Source organism: Gobius niger (assembly GCF_951799975.1).
Source record: "Gobius niger genome assembly, chromosome: 3".
Classification (NCBI taxonomy): Eukaryota; Metazoa; Chordata; class Actinopteri; order Gobiiformes; family Gobiidae; genus Gobius; species Gobius niger.
Window position 1 is genome coordinate 20,285,484 of NC_136854.1, and position 11,915 is coordinate 20,297,398.

The following is an 11,915-nucleotide window of genomic DNA, read 5'->3' on the forward strand; positions in this document are numbered from 1 at the left end:
GGAATGATCGAAGCTCGTCTCGTCGAAGGGCTGTCTTCGGTCCGGACGGGTTGGTTAGGTTACGGTCGGCTGTCAGCTCTCCGCGCACCGGTTTCCTCCCGGAGGAAGGCTCTGAGAGACGCGCAGCCTCGTTCTGCCCCCGGCTCCAGCGCTGACTCGGAGCTGACAGCTGCTTTTATATTGGCTATTTAGGCCTACAGCTTATTTAATAATAATTATTGCCCTTTTTCTCTTCCCCCTCTTTTTTATTTAGTAGGCTAAATGTGATCTTGGATTGGCTAAGGTTAATGTGGGTCACTGACAGATTCTTTAATTTTCCTCATGCGCAAAAATATCATATTTGTTGTGTTAAAAACAACAATTTATCATTTCCTGGTTGGAATTTTTTTTTTTGCCGTGCTTCGTGCATGCGTGCCGTAAAACCCGTGGGTGAGGCCTCCTGATTATGATTATTTTTGGGCGTTTCATTCAAATGACGCTAGGATTTCTCCGTGGCATTTACCATCAGCTGCTTTTGCGTACGGAAAGATCTGAGCGGAAAACACAGGTTCATAAATGCCACGCGCACTCTGGCGTATAAAATACACATACACCATTTTTGTACGCAATGTTGATAAATGAGGGCCATTCTATCATAAGACCAGACTGAGTTCAATGGATTTCTATGGCAACTATCTATCATGAGTTTTACCGATATTTGCTTATTGGCGTATCAAGATAAGTTGGTTGAGGAATCTGTAACAGGTCATGCTGTATCGTCCTTACTACCACTTTAAGTTGGGTGTGGGTTTTCTTGTGGGTGTGTTTTGCTTTGCTGTGGGCCAATGGCCATGCTTTTTATGTTAAGTGGGTAGTATTAGGGGCGGGACTCAAATTATATAAAGCACCTGTGCACCTTCTGCTTCTCCTCCAGCAGCAGCACTCACATTCACATTAAAGGCACAAATAATAGTAAAAATGGGGTGGTTAAGTTATTTGTTGGCTCTCTCTCACACTCTGTCTCCCTTGGTGTTCAGGGTCGTCCAGGCTGTTAACGAGTCGGCTCCTCTGCAAGGACCAACTGGGGCACACTGGGGACCAAGCACCACACCAGCTGTGCCAGCCGTTACGCTGCAGAGCCCCACATTGCCGACCAAAGCCTGGACCCCCCAACCAACGGGCCCGCCATCTTCCAACGCTCCTCCTAGCCTCAAGTTGGCCCAATCATTCCACCAAGCTCCTCCTACTCCTCCGGGCACCAGCTGAACAACATCTGCCTAACCTGCTCCTCGATTTTAAGTGATTTTATGAAATAAAGGAACATAAAACTTTCTCCTGGTCTTGGTCTCCTGCGAGTTACTTTTGGAAGTAACAGTAGCCTACTTGTTGAAGTAGTGAGAAGTGACCTGGTGGTTCACACAGAGAGTGCCTTTTTTATTTTTTTTTATTTTGTAGACAAAATGAGAAGGGCACTAGCAGCTGCTCCAAACAAACAAATCCACTTTATTACGACTGAAAGATTGACCAAATCCATCAGCATGCAATTATTTATAGCTTTACCTTTATCCAATCTTCCCATCCATCAATCCAAACAAACAAATAACAGCCATTAGCTCATCAAATTGCCTGGCAGTGCTTTGTTTTGAAAGAGCACACACACCACACAATGGCCCTCATTTATCAAACTTGCGTACGGTGAAATCAGAGCGTATGTGGGGAGTACGAAAAATTACCGCCTGTTTTGGCATTTATCAATCTGAGCGCACCGTACACTCGGCGTATGGTGCGCTCAGATCCTACACCAAGTCAGGAGGTGGTGTACATGATACACCAATTTAAACTAAACACTAAACAGCGCTGCAAAACAGTTTTTAGCAGCATGAATAGCATTGCCACACCGCATATAATCCACATTGATGATTTAAACATGAAACAAGGCTACAGGTTAATGTTTATGGGCAGACTTGATTCAGTGTTGCGCTGCATCGACACGCTCCTCCACGCCACGGTCGAGCCCAGAGGCTCAGCCCGACCAGAGACACTAGAACCTGGACTGCGGGGATAGTTTCTTTTTTAACAAAAAAGACCGCTGCTGCTGCTGCGCAAACTTTGTGTGGATGGCTGCCCCGCCTCACATGCCGCTGCCGTCGGGACACCGGGACTCACCTGGGTCTGTGCGAGGCCCTGCTCCGTGTTCTGGCTGCTTTGAGCGTCAAGTCTGTGGACCGTATTCCGTGGCGCGAGCAGCCCGGGTGTCAAATAAATAAATCCTTCGACAGCACCACAGCTTTCTCCGGTCCGGACGGGTTCGTAAGGTCCGGGAGTGGCGCGCGCAGGGTCTGCTGACCGCGTGCTCTCCTCTCCTCAGGGGGAGGATCGAAGCTCGTCCCGTCGTCGGGCTGTCTTCGGTCCGGACAGGTTCGTTAGGTTCCGGTTGGCTGTCAGCTCTCCGCGCACCTGTTCCTGTATATATTTCTATGGTTCCCTCCCGGAGGAAGTAATTCCTAAAGACTCCCCCGCTCACTTCCGTCAATAGAAGCTGTGACTTGTAGAGAGCTAGCAGAGAACAGTTGAAGAAGCGTCGATAACTTGTGAACAATGCCTTTTACGTGCATCGTGCCGGGCTGTGATAACAAGCAGAAAGTAGGCCTATATAGTGTAGTAATGTTTCACAGATTTCCAACTCACCCTGGACGACGACACAGGACTCAGGACCTCGACCATGAGGTAGGAATGCGAGAGCACTTTCCCAAAATATATGTTCTGCTTGTTGTAAAAGGCTCTCTACAGGTCACGCAGCTTCTATTGACGGAAGTGAGCGGGGGAAGTCTTTAGGAGTTACTGCGCGGACGCTGTGCTCCTCGTATCATTACGCCTCACAATATAGTACCCCTTTTTATCTGCTTATAAAATCGACATGTTACATTTCTGTGTAAATATGCTTCGCATGAAAACACTTCACGTAATTTTATTTAAATAGGGAACACGTGGAAGAGCTTGGTAGCTTCTATCGTGAGCTTTTTTGGAGCTATATGACATGTGGGAGAGGCTGCGTATGTGCTCCGTTTGCGTGACAGAGCGCACGGACAAAGACCAGACGGGGATATATTAACTCGACTAAGGTTAGGTAAGAACATATCTTAGTATGTAAAAACGGTGGCCTATTCCTTTAAAGTTCCTTGGCAATGCATTTATTCCACTGAAGCGCATCCAAGTTACTGTTGGATTCACCAAAACGCAGATAAACTGTGTAGATGTTTTTCTCTCATTAAAGCATAAACTCAATCTCGTTACAGAATATAAAATACCAAACCCCGGTGTTAAACAGCTGATTACTTTGCATCTTCTAGATCTGTATTGTTTTTTGTATCGATTTCATTAATTCAATTAATTAATTATAGATGTGTCCTGGCCTGCACAAATAGAGATAAACCAGGACTTTATTGATCTCACAGTGGAGGAATTCACTTGTTACATCAGCTAAGAAACACTCAGGGGGTGAGAAATAGACCGATCAAAGTAGTAATAGTAAAGAGGTATCTTATGTACAATGAATGAAAAACTAAATTGTAGTGCCTCTTACTTTGGACAGGATACCCTTAGGGTTCAGTTCTGAAGAAGTGCCCCATCAACCTACCTGCTGATGACATCCAGCTTTATCTTCCTGACTCACTAAAAGACACTTTATCCCTGATAACTTCCTACAGAGAGAATGAGGGCTAGACTAAATGGTTCTACATAGGTATCTAAATAGATATCAGTATCATTGCCGATATACATATATATATCGGCAATAGATATAGATAGATACAGCATATATATAGTACACATTCATATTCATTAGTTTTAAATGTCTTATATTTGTTAATTAGGCCATTAAATGTGTAAAAAACACAAATTGCCATACAAAGAGATGTACAAATGTGACAAAGTTTGCTACATGACATTATTGCTCAGATGTTGTGTCCAGTCTAATTACTTACGTCAGGTGAAAGAAAACTCATGATCACGCTGTGAATAACCATGGAAATCTGATTGCTTTATTCATGACCGATTCAATCATGTTATGCACAGTGCGCTTTTAAACCACTGTGTTCTTTTAGTGAGTGAGTGAGGTCGAAGGGGCCGATGGCGCAGATTGACAGCCTCGCTTCCGTCTGTCTCACTAGATAAACTGCAACAGTTTATCTAGTGATGAGAAGCGATCCTAAGCAGCCTTTGTCACAGAAAGGTCCTGGCTCTTTATGCAGGGTGGCTGCAGGAGGGCCACATATGCAAGACTGTTCCACACATGGACTACAGTTCCACAGCAGTCCATTTGTCCAGATCATATTACAACCGATCTGAACAACTGCTGAAACCGTCCAGTTCAAGTCTAGATCTTGCATATAGATGCTTAGAGTTGACTTGAGTTAATTGTGTTTATTAAGTAAATTGATGACCATAGTTAAGAATTTGTAATTAATGGAAATTCTACAAATATTGCTTACTCTACAGTATTACCTGACTGTGGGTTAATTATTCCCTCTCTTTGAAGAACTGTCACATGGTTGCTCAGCATCAATTTTTACACCAATTGCCCATCTTGGGATAATCCCCTCCATTCAGTATGGCTTGAGGTGGTTCATGATTACTGAGCCTTAGTGCCATAAAACATGTAACATTCTGTAATATGATTATCTGGCACCCACAGGGAATTGTTTTTGATCTGCGTTAAGCAAGGAAAATGACAAAAGATAACAGAATCCTCCCACTCGTTCTGGGTGAATAGGAGTGTATTGTATGTATATGTCTTATTCGTGGATTTAGTGCCATTGAAGCAGCATCCTTGAAAATGTAAATTTAAAAACCCATGTATCCAGGAAGGTGAGTTGCGCATTTTCAAATGTTTCGAGTGCTAAACCTTGAAAAAATTATACATTTTCATTTAACTGTTCAAGACGACTTCAAGGATCAAACCAAAACTATGGCCAACAGATTTCTGGAAAGAGGCTACAGCTCCATTTGCATCCATCGTGCTATAGACAGGGACAATAATACCCCCACATTGAACTTCTTAAGGCAAACTCCAGAACAAGAAGTCCACACCATAATTGTTTCTCTACAGAATATAATCATTGTGCTTCAAAGATTACAGAAATACTCAAAAACATTGGTACGTGCTTCAGGCAGCGCCATCTTTGGAGGACATGTGTAAAAACCCACCAACATTTGCATTCAGAAAAGCACACAATAATAAAACAATAACAAATACAAAATCTTTTAACCAACCACATAGAGGAAGAAAATTCAAGTCAATTCATTAATTGTAAGTCAACCCATGTCCTTTATATGTTTCTCTGCCCATGTGGTTTGGCGAATGTTGGTCAGACAAAAAGACAATTGAAATAAAAGATCTCAGAACACAAGACTATTAGAACAGGCAAATCATGGGTCACCATCTTCTTTGAGATTATTTGGAATTGAAAGGGTTGTGTCCACAAGAGGGGGCAATATCCTTAAAAAGTAGTATCAAAGAGATATGTTTTGGATTAATAATATGAACACTATGGCACCTCATGGACAGAAGATTTTATTTTAAAATGTTTTATTGTTTCAAAGATGCTTTATAATTTGTTTATTGTCTATGTATAGAACACTGTGATTTGATAGGTTCACCTGTAACTGGGCCCCATCTTCACCTGGTAGACATCAAGGCTATAAGTCCGATCAGTCAGCCTGACTGTAAACGCTCTGAGGAAGGCTTATGCCGAAATGCGTTAGTATTTTAGATTATGTTGTAGCCGAATGAAGAACTATGTGAGTATCTGTCTGGATTTATGAACCACCTGTGTGGTACCTTTTACATTTTTAATGATCATGGTTTGTTTTCAATCTACTACTACTACTACTACTACTACTACTACTACTACTACTACTACTACTACTACTACTAATAGTAATAATAATAATAATAATAATAATATTAATGCATTGGTTTTATAAATGACAAAAACACACTTACCATTGCATTATTCATCCACTCCACCAAAGCTACTATTGTAGCCACAGCTGCCCTGGGATAGACTGACAGAAGTAACGCTGTCAATCTGCACCATCGGCCCCTCCGACTGCCACCAACCACTCACTCACAATGAGACACTCACTCACTAAAGAACACAGGAGGTGGTTTAAAAGTGCACTGTGCAGAACATGATCGAATTGGTCATGAATAAAGCAATTCAGAAAGCCATGGTTATTTTGCTTGATGGCAAGGGCGAAAGTAACTGGACTGGACTCAATATGGGAGCAATAATGTAGCAAAGGTTCTTACATTTGTATTTCATTTTGTATGGCTGTCAATCTGTGTTTTTTACACATTTAATGGACTAATTAACAAATATAAGAAATGTAAAACTAATGAAGCAATTGGCTCTATTGACAAATCCATTCTCAGACTTTTCACAATACCGTCACAAAATATTTGACCTTCCAAGTACCACCAGGCCTGTGAAATTAACATGGCTGCGAAGTCTCCTCTTTTGAAGCCTGTTCTTTAAAAGGGCATATAGGCGGGGATGCCGTGGCCGTCAATCATAGATTCACTTCATCTACCAAGTGCAGATGACGGCTTTTGACCACTACGCTGGAAACCTCCTGGAGGACTGAGAACTTACGTTACATGTCTCTGTGCTGAGCTTTGCATTTTCCTGCCACATCTTTAGGTTTTCGTCAGGCGCTCCAATTACCATATCACTAAAAACACGTACAAAGAAAAGATAATTGTTTTCTTTATGTAACTAAGTTCCTTGTTAAAATATTTGTCCTCTGTTTTTGATCCTGATCTGTAACCTCTTCTTCCCCATCCCTGCTTCATTCATCAGCAACCAAACCGGAGATTCAGGGATCTACATCAAGCGCTGTTGCAAGGGTTTCTGCATCGACACCCTCAAAAAGATCGCCAAGAGTGTCAAGTTTAAGTATGATCTGTACCTCGTCACCAATGGCAAGCACGGCAAGAAAATTAACGGGACATGGAACGGCATGGTTGGAGAGGTAAAAGCCAATGTCGGACTTTACATGCACGCTCTGATAGCTGATTTTACAGAAGTATTTTCTTTCCCCTAATCTAGAATGTTCAGGCATTTAGTTTTAATGTAGTGGCTCTCACACTGTGATAAGTGCACCATTCCTGGTACTTGGGTGTCCTCAGGTGGTACTCATGGTCCATCTGAAAGTTTAGACAGTTTAATGCATATTTGTATGAAAGTGCATTTTTTTATTTTCATGGTTTACACCCAGTTTGGAGTTTGTCCAATTTAGGAGCACCCTTACACCCTTTTAGACCTTGTTCAGCCCTGATTGACCTGCAGGTCCTTTATGTAGACCTGGTGGGACGTGTAGGGTTAAATGTATACAGTGGCGAGAAAAAGTAAGTACACTGTTTGTAAATAAACTTCACCTGTGTCATAAATCAGGTCTAAAATATATTCACAACACATTAAATTACATCAAAACTGTGTAAAAAAAAAAAAAGCCTTCAATAACATTTGAGGAAAGTAACTGAGTAACTTTATTTCATGTCCATATGATGTTTTAAAACCAGTTCACAGATATTCATTCAGCATACACAGCATTAGATGTATGGAAATTATAAACTGCAGCCATAGTAATTGGAAATTATAAACTGTAGCCATAGTAATTAATCACACAGGTCAATAAAGCTATTGTATCTCTCCTTCCCCATGCCCACTGCTGTATGGCATGAGTAAAAGCAAATTGGCTAAACGATTTCCCATGATATTCGTGTTGTGTAATTTTAACATGTGTAGCTAAGATATATGGAAAGCTCATATCAATTGCATGTTCTTTCTTCCTATAAGATGCTGAGGACATGAATTAAAGATCCTTTGCCTGTTCCTTGTTTCTACCACTTCCCTTAAATTAGAATGCAAATTGCCATCCAAGTCCAGCTGCAGCTAAGCTTACACAGTTGCAAAGAATTGCACCATGCCACGTCTGGGACTTTCTCTAACAGTATGTATTTTGCCAAAGGCTAAACTGTAGCCTACCTTTATCTAGCCTATGTGGTACCCTGAGAGCAAAAGGCTTTTGAATGATAAAAGAGTCAAATTTAAGAATTCAAGTCACATTAGAATTCCACAATAACTTAGTGCGGGCGTCAAAGGGGACATGGACAGAGAGTCCACTTTAAAGTGTGATTAAGTTTTGTACTTGTTTGTGAAATGCAGATGGTCTTGTCCAACTTTTCAGATCCCTCAGAAATACTAACAAGAGGCGCAAAGGGAATTTACCAACATGTTGACATATTTCATTTCTGTCGATGTGTAGTATGCATTTTGGTAACGCTTTAGAATCAGCCCGCGTTCCAGGTGTAAGTACGGGGTAACAAGAAAGTAATTACACATACAGGTACTCTTACATGTGTAACAAGGGGGAACAATATGTAACAAGGCAGCACAAAGTGTAACAAGGGGGAACAATGTGTAACAAGGCAGTACAAAGTGTAACAAGGGGGAACAATGTGTAACAAGGCAGTACAAAGTGTAACAAGGGGGAACAATATGTAACAAGGCAGCACAAAGTGTAACTACGTGTCAAGGTGTAGTAAAGATATTCAAAGAGCAATTAATGGTGCTGAGCTAACACATAGTTGTGGCAAAAGGGAGTGTGGTATTAGAAATTGTGCATTAATTTTAATGTTGCAGGACAACAGTATTACTGTTGTGAAAGTGAAGACATGACTCCAGGCATTTTTATTGATTTTTATAGTGAGACACCATTGCCTGTAACAAGCAGAAACAAGAGTGAACAGAGAAAAAATACCTCTCCAAAAATGATCACACTATCAAAGTGCATGTGCACCATAGAGTACATGTGATATGATGATGCAGTGGTTAGCGCTTTTGCTTCACAGCTAGAAAGTTCCGGGTTCAATTCAGACGGAGCCTTTTTGTGCTGATGTGCATGTTTTTCCTGTGCCAACATAGGTTTCCTCCTGTTTCTCCGACAACTACAAACAATAGGCTGCTCATCAGCACAGAAAGGCTCCGTCTGACTCAGAAATGATGATTAAGCGTGATCATTTTTGGACACTTGTTCCTGTTTTTCTGTTCACTCTTGCTTCTGCTTGTTACATGTAATTACATGTGTAATTACTTTCAATATTTAAAAAAAGAAAGAACAATCAATAAAAATGCCTGGGGTCATGTCTTCACTTTCACCACAGTAATACTGTCCTGCAACATTAAAATGTATGCACAATACCACATTCCCTGAACTATCTGATAGCTCAGCACCACTAATTGTTCCATTTCATTCATACTGTATTGGCTTGGCGGTTTTGTTATGATTGTATGATGTTAATTTTGAATGAAAAAAAAAAAAAAATGAAAATGAATACTTTGACACGTAGTTACACATTGTTACACTTTGTACTGCCTTGTTACACGTTGTTCCCCCTTGTTACACTTTGTACTGCCTTGTTACACATTGTTCTCCCTTGTTACACATGTAAGAGTACCTGTACTTACATGTGTAATTTACTTTCTTGTTACCCCGTACTTACACTTGGAACATGTATAGATTCTAAAGCGTAACCTGCATGGTTAATTAACACCCAAGAGATGGCTGACCCTGCTACAGATAAAGATGCACTTTATCTGTATAAAGTTAGGTGTATTTTAGATACATTTTTAAACTTTGCTAATTTCAAATTATTTAAATCAGCCTGTCTAATCTATAAGGTTGTACATGGTCTGGCGTCTCCACCGTTGAGTGATTTTATTAGACAAAAGTCTAGCAGTGCTGCGGGGTCTTGAGTGACTCGAGCCACTGTGAGAGGTGATTGTGAATTGGCATTTAAGCGGACTGCCTTTTCACAGAACGTCCTGTTATATCAGGGAGTGAGCTTCTGGAATAGTATTCCACTGTCAGGGAGGGAAAGCACAAGTCTCCCTACATTCAGGAGTCATTTAAAAGTGTGGCTGAGGGGCAAACAAACATGTGATCATGTTTAGTTAATCATGGTAGTTAATGCATTACAAAAAGGGATACAATTATCAGTGTAATATGGGTTGTGCAATAAGAGTCCGATAACATGGGTTGGGCAATAGGGGTCAGTGTAATGCGGGTCAGTGTAATAAAGAATGGTGAAATATGGGTCAGTGCAATACAGAATGGTGCAATATGGGTCAGTGCAATATCAGGTCTGTCAGGGCATGTGCATTATTGGGGTTTGTGCAATACAGTCAATGCATTTCCATTACTATTTTCTATATTCTCCTTTGTATTGTCCCCCCTTTTCAAATAAATAAATAAATAATAATAATATGTTTTAATATTTTTCATACTATTTGAATCATAATGTCAAGAGTGTAGCAGAAGTTTTCTTCCCTGTTATAAAGTCCAAGAACACTGAGGAAACAATATTCAACATTCAGGGATGACATTTTTGTGCACCATAGTTGCTACAAGAATATAGGGGGGGACAAGCTCAATGAAGCTAAGCATGCATTTAACCTGGAAGAAATCCTACAGTGTCACCATCCGATCATCACATCATTGCAGGTCATACAGAAGGTAAGCAGGGAAGGGCCTGGTTGGTACTTGGATGGGAGACTGTTTGGGAACATCAGGAAGCCTGTGAATGTAGTGAGTGAGCAGAGATGGTTGCTCAGTAGGTTCAATATATACTAAATGTACTACAGTGGCGTAGCCTTGTTGCTAATGGACAGGAACTTAAAATGACTTTATTAGCCTGATATAATTTGTGTTCAGGAGTCAGGGTTAAAACCATGCCTGGACTTTGTGGTGCCTGGTTATGTGAGTGAGCGGCTTGACGTGAGGGGGTTGTGTGATCTTTATTCGGGAGAATGTGCAATGTCGAATCTGGACAGTTCTTCAGGAAAGGAAGAAGAAGAGTGAGCTTTGTAAGTGAAGTGAAAGGTGAGTTCCCTAATTTGGCAATGATATGTCTCTTAGAGTGGTCTGGTCGTCTGTTCCTCCATGGTTGCTCCCAGATCCAGACATAGATTGGACTATGAAGGAGAAGGTTCAAGAGAGGGGCAAGAGAAATCCAGCGGGGGTGGTCAGTGAAACCATCCATGAGCATTGGGGGTGTTATCTGCAGTTTTATATGGGTGGTTCTGTTGACCCTATCAGCAATAAGGTGGCCTTTGCTGTCTACATGTCTGAGGTTAGTTTAAGTCAAGGTTATCAGCTCCCATATGGTGTGTCAGTGTTTTCCACAGAAACCATATATATCTGGCCCCAGAAAGCTTTAATATGTTTGGACTCAGCTGCTGCTCTGATGGCACTCAAGCAGGAGCGTCCAAGGCTAGACAGGATATTATATTTGAAATTCTTATGACAATGAATAGAGCCGAGGCAGCACGTCTATCAGTGGCTTTCATTTGGGTTCCGGCCCATGTGGGAGTTTCTGGGAATGAGAATGCAAAAAAAAAGGCTCTGAAGCTTTAGGGGATATTACTGTCAAAACAACATTAGGGTGCTCTGAGGTTTGCACCATTTAGCTATAGGTCAGGAACCTGTGCGCAGATGCCAGAGACAGGAAAGCAGAGACAGTCCTTGATGCACTAATGTTTGTTATAAGCATGAGCAAAATCGATTGTTTAAAGTTGTACTTAAAATGGGAATTCACAGAATATCATTGAAGACACTTTTGGACCCACTGAAGTAATTGCAGTAATGAAGTTTGTTTACTTTACAAACAAACAGGTGAAACGGAACATTTGAATACTGTTAAAAATGCATTCATTTCTGTTATTCAACTTAAACTGTTCAACTAATATATGATAGACTCAACACGCAAAGTGAGATATATATAGCCTTTTTTGTTAGAATTTTGATTATTATGGCTCACAGCTTGTAAAATCCCCAAATTAAAAATCTCAGAAAATTAGAATATTTTGAAA